General features: G+C 41.0%; 1 pseudogene; it reads left to right on the forward strand.

Moving 5' to 3' along the window:
- The first annotated feature begins 419 nt into the window (after positions 1–419).
- Positions 420–3545, forward strand: LOC139011468 (olfactory receptor 7A10-like; annotated as a pseudogene).
- Positions 3546–11338: the final 7793 nt, after the last annotated feature.

Here is an 11338-nt window from a genome sequence, read left to right on the forward strand (position 1 = left end):
GTTTCATGTGCACTTGAGAAGAATGTGTATTCTGCTACTTTGGGGTGGAATGTTCTGTATCTATATATATAAAAGCCTAAGTGACCAGCCGATTGGATGACCAGCCAGTAGCTATGACACGCACTGGCCATCAGGGGATAGATGTTCAACGGAGGAGCTGATCCCTGGGGTCAGTGCGCTCACACAGCAGGAGCGCTGCTCAGCTGAAAGATGCTGGGCTCACAGCTGGCGAGCGCAGCTGCGGCAGTGCGTAGTGTGAGCCTTGCCCATGGACACTCCCCCTGTACACCTGAGCAGCTGTGGTGGTGGTAGGTGCAGCAGGGCTGGGATGAGCAGGAGCAGGCTGGGCTGCCTGCCGCTTCGTGCACTACTTCGTGCTGTGCAGGATCAATGCAGACAGCAGGCTGGAGACTGATGAGATGGCAGGTAAGGCCAGGCTGCAGCGGCACGGAGGTCCACTGATCCCTGCACTGGGCCTCTGGTATATCAATAAAATCCATCTGACCTAGTGTGTCATTTAAGGTCACTGTTTCCTTTTTGATTTTTTGTCTGGAAGATCTATCCACTGATGACAGAGGAGTGTTAGAGTCTCCTACTATGACTGTATTGTTGTTAATCTCTCCCTTAAAGTCCATCATTGATGTTTGTCTTCCTCTCTCTCTTTCTGTCCCTTCCTCTCTGAAATCAATAAAAATATTTTTAAAAAGAAAGCGACTCAGTATAAATAGATATAATTGTCATGGTGTGGGCAGGATTTATAAAGCATGGACTGGGGAGGATGTGCAAGTTATCAAGCAGTAGAAGACATGTTTTCTGTACCTATTCCATAGTTATTTGACCAATTTGTTTTTATGTGGTCTCATAGGTGATGAGGTTATCTTCTTTCTCCTGTTTCTTATGTGGCACCTTTTCTATGTTATTTGGGGGCTTTGAGTTTTCATGTCTTTTTTGACACACCCAGTGAGCACACTCTGGTCCTGGTTCCGGTCTTCATACAGCCCTCAGACCAGGGGTAGCTGCACTCATACACTCCAAGGTGACTCTTACAATATGAGGCCAGAACTCAATCAAGAGAAAATACTAAGGAGGGACTCTATTTCCATTCATAGGACACCATGGCAACAAGAATAAAAGTGGTAGTATGTACAAGGAAGTCCCTGTGCCTGAGGTGTCAGCCGTAGAAGACAGACCACCTCACCCCTCAACTGTGTCTGCGCCCACTTCTTATCACGCTCCCTCATGCTCATCCTTGCAAACAGGCTTCACTTTTTTTGAACGTTTGAAACAAACACCTTCCTCAAGCTTTTGCACTGGCCAGTCCCTCTGCAGGGCACACACGTTCCCACAGAGCCATGTGTCTTCCTTCCTCTCTTGTGTTAAATAAGAAATTTGAGGCCCCAAAAGCTTTTCTTTAAAAACAAAATAGGGTTTATTGAGCCAAATGCCAGCCAGAAAAAAACCTGGTCCTGGGGCATGAAGTCTAAACCAGCACCAGCAGAGCGAGGCAAAAGACATGTCCCCTGTCCTCTTACACTTTATGTTTTGTGGAAGAAACACATAAGCTGTTTTAAAAGAACTTACATTGGCTAATGATGGGGGTCAAGAAAAGGTGAAGTGGGGAAGTTCTAGGATAGGTACACAAGGAAGAATATTTACGTCTTTTGATTGGTTACAGGCAACAGTCTGAAAGCTCATGCAGTGCAGGATGCAGGGGCATCTAGTGGTCACTACAGAAGTTGATTCAAAGTTTCAACTTACATTCAGTCTTGTAAATGTGAGCAGTCTTTTGTAAGTGGGCCCACAGCTTTTAGCTGGTTGATTACTATTGTCTTTATCTCTCACTTTCTGGCCCCGCTGTTATTTAATTTAGGACATCACAGAATTTTTCCCTGCTCACTTACTTGAGGTCTCTGTTTAAGTGTCACCTTGTTTACAGATCTACCTACACACCTACGAAAAATAGAACTTCCTTTAGATGTGGAGCTCTCCTTTAGACATGGTTTGCTTTTCTTCATACCACCTGCCCCCATCTGAAATAATTTATTTTATTATTTGCTTTTACATTCCTTCTTCCTCAATGGACAGTGCCTAAAACATGGTCAGCACTGGATTTAAGTTCCTGAGGAACATGAGTTTTATTATCAATAAAACTAGAATACCTGATCCCCTCAGAGACATAGGTGACTGGGGAAAATATTCCATATCAGGGGTGGCATTGGATATCCCCTAAATGGGACCATATCCATACACAAAATATTAAAATTAATATCTTGACTGTAAAATAGGACTTGTCGCATTTCAAATATGTGAGAAATGCAACTTTGTGTGAAAATCAGTCATGTTATTTCCATCTTTCCTGGTAGTCACCTCTACCCCATGGAATCAGTGAATCACACAAATTTCAGAGTGTCTTCTTTTGGGAATTTCAGAGAAACCAGAATTGCAGTCCCTCATATTTGGGCTTTTCCTCTCCATGTATCTGATCACTGTGTTTGGAAACCTGCTTATCAACCTGGCTGTCAGCTCAGACTCCCACCTCCACACACTCATGTACTTCTTCCTCTCCAACCTGTCCTTGACATCTGTTTCATCTCCACCACCAACTCAAAGATGCTAGTGAACTTCCAGACACGGAGCAATGTTATCACCTATGAAGGCTGCACCACCCAGCTGTATTTTCCCATCCTCTTTGCAGATTTGGACAAATTTATCCTGACTGTGATGGCCTATGACCGGTTTGTGGCCATCTGCCACCCTCTGTACTACATGGTCATCATGAACCCCCGGCTCTGTGAACTGCTGGTTCTGGTGTCCTGGATCATGAGTGCCATGGTTTCCTTGCTAGAAAGCTTAATGGTGTTGAGGTTGTCTTTCAGCTCAGACTTGGAAATCCCCCACTTTATCTGTGAACTCAACTTGCCTGTTCTGACATCTTTCTTAATAACACCATGATGTATTTTTTTAAATATATATTTTATTGATTTTTTTTTTTACAGAGAGGTAGGGAGAGGGATAGAGAGTTAGAAACATTGATGAGAGAGAAACATCAACCAGCTGCCTCCTGCACACTCCCCACTGGGGATGTGCCCGCAACCAAGGTACATGCCTTCGACCGGAATCGAACCTGGGACCCTCGAGTCCGCAGGCCGATGCTCTATCCATTGAGCAAAACCGGTTAGGGCCCATGATATATTTTTAACTATACTGCTAGGTGGTGTTCCCCTTGCTGGGGTTCTTTACTCTTACTCTAAGATCATTGCCTCATATGTGGAATCCCATCAGCTCAGGGGAAGTATAAAGCATTATCTACCTGTACGTCTCACCTCTCAGTTGTCTCCTTATTTTATGAAACAAGCCTAGGTGTTTACCTCAGCTCTGCTGCTACCCAGAGCTCATACTCAAGTGTAACAACCTCAGTGATGTACACGGTGCTCACACCCATGCTGAACCCCTTCATCTACAGTCTGAGGAACAAGGACATAAAGAGGGTCCTGGAAAAATTCTGTGGAGATAAGCTTTTTCAAGAGCCATCTGTACTAGGTTGAAGAGTTGCCCATGAATACGGGGTTTAAAGCTCAGATCCAGAAATCTGACACAAATTATCCAGTCTTTGGACCATATGCAATTAGAAATTCTCAGTTATCTCATGGATTAACATAAATTACTTTAGCATAATTTATTCTTTTTTATATGTATCATTTCAAGTATTTTTTTTCTATTGTTTTCCTGAAAGAATAATCATGAATTTTACTACTCCTATGGACAAAATTATACTTTGCTACTAAGGTCATTTACATACTTTTATTTTAGATGAAAATCTGAGGCCACAGCTTCACCTCTATGTTCAGCATTATTTTCTATAACACCACCTTTACTGCGCTTCTTGATAAAGTAGACTTTAACATGCTTTATAGCTCATCTACTGGTTTTATATTTTTCATTCAACTGAATGTCCACATGACTACCATAGCCACTGGCAAAAACTGACTATGAAATACATGTTTCCAAGAACAGTCTACATGGAAACATACATTTTATTTTATTTTTATTTTTAAAAAATATTTTTATTGATTTCAGAGTGGGAGGAAGAGGAAGAGAGAGAGATTGAAACATCAATGATGAGAGAGAATTATTGATTGGCTACCTCCTGCATGTCCCCTACTGGGGATAGACCCTGCAATCTGGGCATGTGCCCTTGACTGGAATCGAACCTGGGACCCTTCAATCTGCAGGTCAACGCTCTATCCACTGAGCCAAACCAGTGAGGGAAAAACATATATTTTAATAAATAGACTGACATTATATGTTTAGGGATAAAGGTGAACTTCAATGTGGTGAAGCAAAAATAGCCATATAATTTATTTCTATACAAAAATATTTTTCATGCTGCATAGCTACTCATTTATTTGTGGGATATGGCCCTGATCCATTGCTCAGTTATTTGGAGCATCATTCCATGCACCAAAAAAAAGGTTGTGGTGTGAAGGAAAACCCCTATTCTGTAAAACTACTGTTTGGAATTCTCTGCTATTCTTTGGACAGCCTCTTATTCTGAAAAAGTAACTTTGCTTTCTAAGCCTGCTTGAATAGTGGGGGAGATAAACTTAGCTGTCTGACCTTGTAGGCCAGAGACTAGATACACCCAATGCCATGCCAGGTGCATTTTTTAATTGGATAGAACTGTATAGTTTTCAAGGCCGCTACCAGCAAGCACACAAAGGGCTGGCTCTTCTATAAAAAGGGAAGTTCTGCTTGTAGCTTTGCTTAGATTTGGATTCATTTCCCTAGGCCCGCCGCGGTGAATAAAGTGTAACTCCAAACTCTCAGAGCACTGTTTGATTCTGGTCCGGTTTTTCTGTAACAGTGGCATATATTTAGTTTGCAGGTTCCATCCCCAGTCAGGGTATATATGGGAGGTAATTGATAGATGTTTCTCTCCCACGACACAGAAATAGGTATTTGGAAGAGGAGAGAGAGTTGCTGACCTTATGCTCAGTGATAGAATCCAGCCACAAAAACAAAAACAAATACTGAATGATTTCAATGACTAGTAAATGACCTATCTAAAGTAGTCAAAGTCATATAAACTGAAAATAGAATGATGGTTGTGAGGTGTGGGAGGAGGGGAAATGGGGAGTCAGTGTTTAGTAGGTTTTAGTTTTGGAAGATGAAAAAGTTTTGGAGGTAGGTTGCACATGAATGTACTTAACACTTCTGAACTGCACACTTAGAAATGGCTAAGATGATAAATTTTGTTTGTGTTTTTATCACTTTTTTTTTTAAAGGAAGGGAATTCTGACACATGCTACCACATGGATGACCCTCAGGACATTATGCTGAATAAAATAAAACTAGTGATCAAAAGGACAAATACTGTAATACTCCACTTTTATGAGGTACCAAGGGGAGTCCAACTCATAGAGACAGGAAGTACGATGGTGGGCGCCACAGGCTGGGGGAGGAGGAGGAGGGGTCAGTGTTTAATTGACAGAGTTCCAGATTGTGAAGATGAGAAAGTTCCGGAGATGAATGCTGGTGATGATTGCATGTAAATACACTTAATTCCAGTGAAGTGTCCACTCAAAAAACAGTGAAGATGATAAATTTTACATTACACACATTTCACCACATTAGAGAAAAAGAATCCAGGGAAGGAGGCTAAGAAGGGCCACATACTCTTTTCTTCTCCTTTTCATCCAGACAGTAGCCAGTTGAAAAGGAAACTCTCTGATGCTTTAAACCCCTGATTTTGAGGTTTGCTTGTTACTAGAGCAGAACTGAGTCTGCCCTGACTATATATGGTAGCTGATACCCAAGTCCTCTCCATGTGTGCTGATGCCCTCATCTATGAATCCCAGGGATGGAACTAGGGTGAGATGTGAGGCACTTGCCTCAGAAGCAAAATTTAAGGGGGCACCAAAGAACTCAATAGTCAAGATGACTATTATTCGAATACAGTGTTTTAAAAAATAAAAATTAATGCAAAACATGCATGTGATTGAAGTAGTAAAATGTTGAATTAAGAAGGAATCTGTCACAACAATGTAGAACAGAGGCCAAGGGAACAATCAATCTTTGTGCCTCTTTGGTCTCCCTGTAGTCCCTGCTCTGGTGAACACCCGAGATTCTCTGTCTGGGGCTTTCCGTGGCCCGTGTGGCTGCAGATCAGAATTGATAGGGAGTTGGCATCTCTGGGAATGACCCTCCAGTACTTTTGGTGGATCAGTACCCCAGCTCTCTCACTTCTCAACTGTGTGTCCTTCACACTCTCAGAGGTCCCAGGAGGGTTTGAGCCCCAGGTGCCCACCACAGAAATGGGCTCATTCAAACTCAGTATTTGCTGCCTACATCTCACCTTCCTTTTCTACTCATGCTTTCTAAGATCCCCTTCTTTTAAAGTACGTGCACTCAATCCTTGTTTCAGACTCTGCAGTCTGGGAAACCAGCCCAAGCCAGATGTCTATTACAGTTTCATTTCAAACTTGCAAACACTGTAACTCCTGATTCACCTCCTAATCTCTAGCCAAATCTGTTGTGTTAGTGCAACAAGTTGCCCCAAATGTAAGGGCTTAAAATAACAGAAAATACTTATGATCTCAAATTTTTTGAGGGTAAGGAATAAGGTATGACTTCTCTGCTTTCTTTGCTTCAGGGTCACTAATGGGCCACAGTGTCAGCTGAGGGCTTGATGAGGGAGGGTCCAATCCCAAGTCCACTCAGGTGTTGTTGGCAGGACTCGGTTCCTCAATGGCTGTTCAGTAGGCAACACTCAGCTCCTCACCACATGTGTCTCTCCACAGGGCAGCTCACAATGTGACAGCTGGTTTCACCAGAGCAAGAGATAGAGGAAGAAGGAGAAAGAGAGGGGAAAAAGGAAGAGAGAGAGAGAGAGATAGAGAGAGAGAGAGAATGCCATCGGAGCAAGATGGAAATATAAGTCTCCTGTAATCAAATCTTAAAAGTGACATCTCACCACCTTGGTCTTACTCTACTATTAGAAGTGAGTCATGAGGCCTTGCCCACACGCAAGAAGAGGGCATTACACACAGATACCAGGAGGCAGGGATCATGAGGGCTGTCCTGGAGTCTGTCCTCTGATTTCATCCTTCTTAGTGTATGGTACCAACAACAGCTCAGTTGTACAGGCCCCAGGTGGGTGTCGTCCTGTCCAAAAGACATTCTAACCTTATTCCAAATGGCCCTTCTGATCTCACCTCCTTCCCTCATCCTGTCTTGGACTTCCTTTTCTTCTTGGAAGCTCAGTCTCACCTCAGAACCTTTGCACATGCTGTTCGCTCTGCCTGGAACTCTCTCACCCCAGAAATCTGCATGGCTTCTCCTTAAGGGTCTTTCACAGGCTGCTGTCCACGTGATGGTGGGGTTGCAGTCTCATCTGAAGCTGGATAAGGTAAGCACCCACTTCCTTCCAACTTTAGCTTTAATATGAATTCTTTCAATATGCATTCCTGGTCCACTATTTAGTCCTGTTCAGTAAAGAGTTAACTAGAGGGCTTGGGGTTCTCCAATCCTGTACCTCCCAAGGAATTCCTGTCTGCATGATGCACTTACATTCCTCTGGGGCGGTCATCTTTAAGGCCCTGCAGTGTCTTGCCTGATCAGAGTATCTCAGACCTTAGACTATGCCAGAGAGTCATGCTCACAATCTGATTCATGGTGGAGGCCTTGGGCCACCATGAAATGTCAGGTTGTCCTCTGAAGGGGCTGAGTCAGCACATGAGTGGTCAGCCAAGCCCATGTGAACAACTTCCCTAACTTAGCCACTTTCAAAATGATTATCAAATCCATGTCTCCAAGATGACTCTTCATTGAAAGATAAATTTTAATAAGTAGGTTGACCTAATACCACCTCAAATCACAGATTAATTTCAATATGATGAAGCAAATTTTTAAATAACTATGCAAAATGTTTATTCTTCATGCTATGCATCTATTCATTAAAGTATGGAGGAATGATGCCCATTTGTAAGGGGGTTTATACATATGATTGATAATGGTTGGTGTTTCTCTATATTTTATTGTGTTATCTTAATGTGTCCCCTTGAAAATTTTCAGTGTTTCCTATAACGTGATTCTTTGATTACTAAAAAGAATATAAAATCCATCCCTCTAAATTTTTCATAAGGTTGCAAAGTATGGCAAATGATCATTATCAGTTTCATCCATGATATATCTCTATGATGCTCAGGATTCTATTCATCCTTTAAGATCAAAGAATGACTCAAGAGCGAAATTGCATTCTTGTTTGGTTGTATAAAACAGGGTCACCAGTTTCCCTACACAAACATATGTGTTCTTTCCACCTCTCCTGGTTACAGGGACATGAACCCCCCATGAGAGTTTTAAAATACAGTTGTCTGAAATACAGTAACAATGAACACTGTCTTCTAAAAAATAAAAATAAGAATATAAATAAACAAAATTAAAAATATTAAGTGCTCTAGCTGATGTGGCTCAATTGGTTGGGCATTGTCTCATGCACTGAGAGGTTTGATTCTCTGTCAGGGCATATGCCTGGGTTTCGGGCTCTATCCCCAGTGTAAGAAGCATCTGATTGAAGTTTCCATCTCTCCCTTTCCCTTCCTTTCTCTCTCTAAAATCAATAAAACACATATTTTAAGGAAAAAAGTGTTATTCTCCCTTAAAATTTCTAATTTTGTTTGTGTTTCCTAACTTCTTTTCTTGATTATATTTATTAGATATCAGTATGGTTTGGATTTATAAATTCCGTTTTTCTGTTTTTAAATCCATTAATTCTTGTCTTTGTTATGAACTTAATCTGCTTTCTTGAAGTATTTTTTGTTCTTTTAATGAATTCAATTTAATTTCATGCTTTATTTTTTTTACTGAAAATATTTAAGGATATATATTTTTGTAATTTAAATTCTTTATTATTTAAAGTATTACATAAGTGTTCTTTTTCCCCCCATTGACCTCTCCCCAGTTCCCCCCCCCACCCACCCCCGAGTACATGCCCTCACCCCCCTACTGTCTGTGTCCATTGGTTATGCTCATATGCATGCATACAAGTCCTTTGGTTGATCTCTTACCCCCTCAACTCCTACTTTCCCTCATATGTTGGACAGTCTGTTTGTTGCTTCTATGACTCTGGTTCTTTTTTTGTTCATCAGTTTATGTTGTTCATTATATTCCACTAATGAGTGAGATATTTATCTTCTCTGACTGGCTTATTTCATTAAGGATATTTTTCAACTGAGTACAACTTTGGTCACACCCTGAGTTTTGACATAGAGCTGTCATTATAATCATTTTTTTTTCTAAATATATTTGTATTGATTTCAGAGGAAGGGAGAGGGACAGAGAGATAGAAATGTCAATGATGAGAGAGAATCACTGATGGGCTGCCTCCTGCTCACCCCCTCCTTGGGATCAAGTTGGAGGCCCAGGCATGTGCCCTGACTAGGAATCAAACCAATAGAACCACAACCTCCAGGTTCATGGGTTAACACTCAACCACTGAGCCACACTGGCTGGGCTCATTGTAATCTTTTAAATAGTAGTTTGAATAATTCTCTTTTGACCAAGTTGTAATTGAAGAGATTGCTTTAAAAATTACCCCAGAAACTTTTTTTTAGTTGTTTTATGACCTTGTAGTCAGAGAATATATTTTAATTTTTTCTTCTGATATTTTGAAATGTGTGACTAAGAAGTTAACTGAGTTTTGTCAACGTTCCATGAGAGCTTAAAGAGGAGATGTATTATTTGTTATAGGCTACAAAGTTCAATATTTATCAGTTAATTAAAACAGTTTATAATTCAGGAAAAAAAGAACTAGTGCAGACAATAATCAACAGCAGATAACTACTGTCCTCACTTATATTTACTTTAGTTATTGTATCAGTAAGCTATTGCTACAAGCAAATTACTTAATACTAGAGGCCCGGTGCATGAAATTTGTGTATGGGGGAGAGGGACCCCTCAGTCTGGCCTGCATCCTCTCACAATCTGGACCGCTGGCTCCTAACTGCTTGCCTGCCTGCCTGCCTGATTGCCCCTAACCACTCTTCCTGCCTTCTTGATCATCCCTAACCACTCTGCCTGCCTGCCTGATTGCGCCTAACTGCTTGCCTGCCAGCCTGATCGCCCCTAACTGCTCTCCCTTGCCGGCCTTATTGCTCCTAACTGCTCTTCCCTGCTGGCCTGATCGCCCCTGCCTTGGCCCCCCACACTGTAGCTTTGTCTGGCAGGAAGTCCTGAAGATGTCTGGTCTAATTAGCATATTATCCTTTTATTAGTATAGATATTTTATCTTGAAAGTAAACTTAAAGAAATTTAGAGAAAATAGAGGAGACAAACTTCAATTCAGTTGCATTCTTTTGCATGTGGGTTTCCAGTTTTCCCAGCACCATTTATTGAAAAGACTATCTTAACTCCAAAGTGCATTTCTGGCTCCTTTGTCAAAAATTATCTGTCCGTACATGTGTGGTTTTATAACTGGTCTCTCTATTTTGTTCCATTGATCTGTGTATCTGTTTCTCTACCAATACTATGCTGTTTTGATGATCATAGCTCTGTAGTATGAAGGGAACCCTCATTCACTGCTGGTGGGAATGTAGACTGATACAACCACTATGGAAAGCAGTCTGGCAATTCCTCAAAAAATTAAAAATAGAGCTACCATACAACCCAACAATCCCACTCCTAGGTATATACCCAAAAAACTCGAAATCACTTATACACAGATATATATGCACCCCTTTGTTCATTGCAGCATTATTCATGGTGGCCAAGAGTTGGAAACAGCCAAAGTGCCTTATGTCAGAAGACTGAATAAAGAAGATGTGGTATATACACACAATGGAGTACTACATGGCCATAAGAAAGGATGAAATAGCATCATTTCCAACAACATGGATGGGCCTTGAGAACATTATGAGAAGTGAAATAAGTCAAACAGAGGAAGCTAAGAACTATATGATTTAACTCATATGTGGAATATAAAACTGAAACTTATGAACACAAACAGCAGTGTGGTGGTTGCCAGAGGGAGGGGTGTGGGGAAAGAAAGGGGTCCTAATATGAGGTGACAGGAGAAGATTTGACTTTGGGTGGTGGGCACATGGTCCTATATACAGATTTTGTAACTTAGTAATCCACACATGAAACCTATATGTTCCTGTTGACTAATGTCACTCCAATAAAATTAAATAAATAATAAAAATAAAGAAGATAGAAATAAAAAGAAAGAATTTTTGAATCAACATAAAATGAAAAGATGTAAAAATATAGACCTGAAGATTTAAAGTAAATGGTAGACATGAACTTAAATGATGAATTACTTTTCCTATGTTAATGCCTC

This window comes from Myotis yumanensis, unplaced genomic scaffold (genome assembly GCF_028538775.1).
Source record: "Myotis yumanensis isolate MYYU_CA2020_CCGP unplaced genomic scaffold, mMyoYum1.0.hap1 SCAF_5, whole genome shotgun sequence".
NCBI lineage: Eukaryota > Metazoa > Chordata > Mammalia > Chiroptera > Vespertilionidae > Myotis > Myotis yumanensis.